Here is a 5686-nt window from a genome sequence, read left to right as displayed (position 1 = left end):
GTTTGCGTCAGGGCGTCTGCATGGATGCAGGGTCAAAGGCCAAAGGCCTGGCACGCTACCTCACCTAACCAGCTAAACCTACCCACCACCTGCACAAAAAAACAGAAAACAAAACCAAAAAACACTGACCACTGGCGGGACCTACACAGACCCTACCCAAAATATACCAGGATAGACCACCCCTATATAAAATAACCCTAGATACAACAGCAATTTATAAAATAGACCCCTGTTAAAAAAAAACAAATCTAAAAAATAAAGTGCAGTACCGTGTCTACACACCTGGTGGCGCTAGAGGCGCACCAAACCACCACCAGTCGACTAGCCATACATCAATTACTATATAAACCAAGTTTCGTACAGATAAAACACACCGTTGCAGATATATGGACAGTTAAGATTCGGCCAATCAGATGCCCTTTATGCAAATGAGGGTGGTTACTAATGAGGGTGAAAGTCGTTTTTACCTCCCTACCTATATGCCATTTTAACCCTAACCTAACCATAGCCTCAAACTAACCCTAAACCCAAACTAACCATTAGTCCAAAGACTACTTTCAATATTTAACACAAAACAATAAAAAAATATGAACAAACAGTCGATCAAACTCATCTATCCATCTATCCATCTATCCATCTATCCATCTATCTATCCATCCATCCATCCATCACTCCATCACTCCATCACTCCATCACTCCATCCATCCATGTATAACACAGGCCTAAAAACATTCACTTTTTCAAACAAAAACTTTTTTTTTTTTAACAAAAAGTTGTTTAAACTCATGTATCTATATATTCATCTATTCATCTATCTATCTATTTATCTATCTATCCATCCATCCATCCATCCATCCATCACTCCATCCATCCATGTATAACACAGGCCTAAAAACATTCACTTTTTCAAACAAAAACATATTTTTTTTAACAAAAAGTGGTTTAAACTCATGTATCTATATATTCATCTATTCATCTATCTATCCATCCATCCATCCATCCATCCATCACTCCATCACTCCATCCATCAATGTAACACAGGCCTAAAAAACATTCACTTTTTCAAACAAAAACATTTTTTTTAACAAAAACATTTTTTTTAACAAAAAGTTGTTTCAACTCATGTACCTATCTATCCATCCATCCATCCATCCATCCATCCATCCATCCATCCATCCATCCATCCATCCATCCATCCATCCATCCATCCATCCATCCATCACTCCATCCATCAATCTATCTATAGAAATAGACACTTACCTGTCAGCATTGGTGCTGTTTCAGCACTCGTGCTGATATGCACGGCAAATGCAACCATTTTGCATTGACAGGTGAACAGCTGGGGGAAAACTCAAGTTCAGTTTGCGTCAGGGCGTCTGCATGGATGCAGGGTCAAAGGCCAAAGGCCTGGCACGCTACCTCACCTAACCAGCTAAACCTACCCACCACCTGCACAAAAAAACAGAAAACAAAACCAAAAAACACTGACCACTGGCGGGACCTACACAGACCCTACCCAAAATATACCAGGATAGACCACCCCTATATAAAATAACCCTAGATACAACAGCAATTTATAAAATAGACCCCTGTTAAAAAAAAACAAATCTAAAAAATAAAGTGCAGTACCGTGTCTACACACCTGGTGGCGCTAGAGGCGCACCAAACCACCACCAGTCGACTAGCCATACATCAATTACTATATAAACCAAGTTTCGTACAGATAAAACACACCGTTGCAGATATATGGACAGTTAAGATTCGGCCAATCAGATGCCCTTTATGCAAATGAGGGTGGTTACTAATGAGGGTGAAAGTCGTTTTTACCTCCCTACCTATATGCCATTTTAACCCTAACCTAACCATAGCCTCAAACTAACCCTAAACCCAAACTAACCATTAGTCCAAAGACTACTTTCAATATTTAACACAAAACAATAAAAAAATATGAACAAACAGTCGATCAAACTCATCTATCCATCTATCCATCTATCCATCTATCCATCTATCTATCCATCCATCCATCCATCACTCCATCACTCCATCACTCCATCCATCCATGTATAACACAGGCCTAAAAACATTCACTTTTTCAAACAAAAACTTTTTTTTTTTTAACAAAAAGTTGTTTAAACTCATGTATCTATATATTCATCTATTCATCTATCTATCTATTTATCTATCTATCCATCCATCCATCCATCCATCCATCACTCCATCCATCCATGTATAACACAGGCCTAAAAACATTCACTTTTTCAAACAAAAACATATTTTTTTTAACAAAAAGTGGTTTAAACTCATGTATCTATATATTCATCTATTCATCTATCTATCCATCCATCCATCCATCCATCCATCACTCCATCACTCCATCCATCAATGTAACACAGGCCTAAAAAACATTCACTTTTTCAAACAAAAACATTTTTTTTAACAAAAACATTTTTTTTAACAAAAAGTTGTTTCAACTCATGTACCTATCTATCCATCCATCCATCCATCCATCCATCCATCCATCCATCCATCCATCCATCCATCCATCCATCCATCACTCCATCCATCAATCTATCTATAGAAATAGACACTTACCTGTCAGCATTGGTGCTGTTTCAGCACTCGTGCTGATATGCACGGCAAATGCAACCATTTTGCATTGACAGGTGAACAGCTGGGGGAAAACTCAAGTTCAGTTTGCGTCAGGGCGTCTGCATGGATGCAGGGTCAAAGGCCAAAGGCCTGGCACGCTACCTCACCTAACCAGCTAAACCTACCCACCACCTGCACAAAAAAACAGAAAACAAAACCAAAAAACACTGACCACTGGCGGGACCTACACAGACCCTACCCAAAATATACCAGGATAGACCACCCCTATATAAAATAACCCTAGATACAACAGCAATTTATAAAATAGACCCCTGTTAAAAAAAAACAAATCTAAAAAATAAAGTGCAGTACCGTGTCTACACACCTGGTGGCGCTAGAGGCGCACCAAACCACCACCAGTCGACTAGCCATACATCAATTACTATATAAACCAAGTTTCGTACAGATAAAACACACCGTTGCAGATATATGGACAGTTAAGATTCGGCCAATCAGATGCCCTTTATGCAAATGAGGGTGGTTACTAATGAGGGTGAAAGTCGTTTTTACCTCCCTACCTATATGCCATTTTAACCCTAACCTAACCATAGCCCCAAACTAACCCTAAACCCAAACTAACCATTAGTCCAAAGACTACTTTCAATATTTAACACAAAACAATAAAAAAATATGAACAAACAGTCGATCAAACTCATCTATCCATCTATCCATCTATCCATCTATCTATCCATCCATCCATCCATCACTCCATCACTCCATCACTCCATCCATCCATGTATAACACAGGCCTAAAAACATTCACTTTTTCAAACAAAAACTTTTTTTTTTTAACAAAAAGTTGTTTAAACTCATGTATCTATATATTCATCTATTCATCTATCTATCTATTTATCTATCTATCCATCCATCCATCCATCCATCCATCACTCCATCCATCCATGTATAACACAGGCCTAAAAACATTCACTTTTTCAAACAAAAACATATTTTTTTTAACAAAAAGTGGTTTAAACTCATGTATCTATATATTCATCTATTCATCTATCTATCCATCCATCCATCCATCCATCCATCACTCCATCACTCCATCCATCAATGTAACACAGGCCTAAAAAACATTCACTTTTTCAAACAAAAACATTTTTTTTAACAAAAACATTTTTTTTAACAAAAAGTTGTTTCAACTCATGTACCTATCTATCCATCCATCCATCCATCCATCCATCCATCCATCCATCCATCCATCCATCCATCCATCACTCCATCCATCAATCTATCTATAGAAATAGACACTTACCTGTCAGCATTGGTGCTGTTTCAGCACTCGTGCTGATATGCACGGCAAATGCAACCATTTTGCATTGACAGGTGAACAGCTGGGGGAAAACTCAAGTTCAGTTTGCGTCAGGGCGTCTGCATGGATGCAGGGTCAAAGGCCAAAGGCCTGGCACGCTACCTCACCTAACCAGCTAAACCTACCCACCACCTGCACAAAAAAACAGAAAACAAAACCAAAAAACACTGACCACTGGCGGGACCTACACAGACCCTACCCAAAATATACCAGGATAGACCACCCCTATATAAAATAACCCTAGATACAACAGCAATTTATAAAATAGACCCCTGTTAAAAAAAAACAAATCTAAAAAATAAAGTGCAGTACCGTGTCTACACACCTGGTGGCGCTAGAGGCGCACCAAACCACCACCAGTCGACTAGCCATACATCAATTACTATATAAACCAAGTTTCGTACAGATAAAACACACCGTTGCAGACATATGGACAGTTAAGATTCGGCCAATCAGATGCCCTTTATGCAAATGAGGGTGGTTACTAATGAGGGTGAAAGTCGTTTTTACCTCCCTACCTATATGCCATTTTAACCCTAACCTAACCATAGCCTCAAACTAACCCTAAACCCAAACTAACCATTAGTCCAAAGACTACTTTCAATATTTAACACAAAACAATAAAAAAATATGAACAAACAGTCGATCAAACTCATCTATCCATCTATCCATCTATCCATCTATCCATCTATCTATCCATCCATCCATCCATCACTCCATCACTCCATCACTCCATCCATCCATGTATAACACAGGCCTAAAAACATTCACTTTTTCAAACAAAAACTTTTTTTTTTTAACAAAAAGTTGTTTAAACTCATGTATCTATATATTCATCTATTCATCTATCTATCTATTTATCTATCTATCCATCCATCCATCCATCCATCCATCACTCCATCCATCCATGTATAACACAGGCCTAAAAACATTCACTTTTTCAAACAAAAACATATTTTTTTTAACAAAAAGTGGTTTAAACTCATGTATCTATATATTCATCTATTCATCTATCTATCCATCCATCCATCCATCCATCCATCACTCCATCACTCCATCCATCAATGTAACACAGGCCTAAAAAACATTCACTTTTTCAAACAAAAACATTTTTTTTAACAAAAACATTTTTTTTAACAAAAAGTTGTTTCAACTCATGTACCTATCTATCCATCCATCCATCCATCCATCCATCCATCCATCCATCCATCCATCCATCCATCCATCCATCCATCCATCACTCCATCCATCAATCTATCTATAGAAATAGACACTTACCTGTCAGCATTGGTGCTGTTTCAGCACTCGTGCTGATATGCACGGCAAATGCAACCATTTTGCATTGACAGGTGAACAGCTGGGGGAAAACTCAAGTTCAGTTTGCGTCAGGGCGTCTGCATGGATGCAGGGTCAAAGGCCAAAGGCCTGGCACGCTACCTCACCTAACCAGCTAAACCTACCCACCACCTGCACAAAAAAACAGAAAACAAAACCAAAAAACACTGACCACTGGCGGGACCTACACAGACCCTACCCAAAATATACCAGGATAGACCACCCCTATATAAAATAACCCTAGATACAACAGCAATTTATAAAATAGACCCCTGTTAAAAAAAAACAAATCTAAAAAATAAAGTGCAGTACCGTGTCTACACACCTGGTGGCGCTAGAGGCGCACCAAACCACCACCAGTCGACTAGCCATACATCAATTACTATA

Source organism: Leuciscus leuciscus (assembly GCF_965113295.1).
Source record: "Leuciscus leuciscus genome assembly, chromosome: 18".
In the NCBI taxonomy this organism is placed as follows: Eukaryota; Metazoa; Chordata; class Actinopteri; order Cypriniformes; family Leuciscidae; genus Leuciscus; species Leuciscus leuciscus.
The sequence above is the reverse complement of the archived record's forward strand: the minus strand, read 5'-3'. Positions refer to the sequence as shown.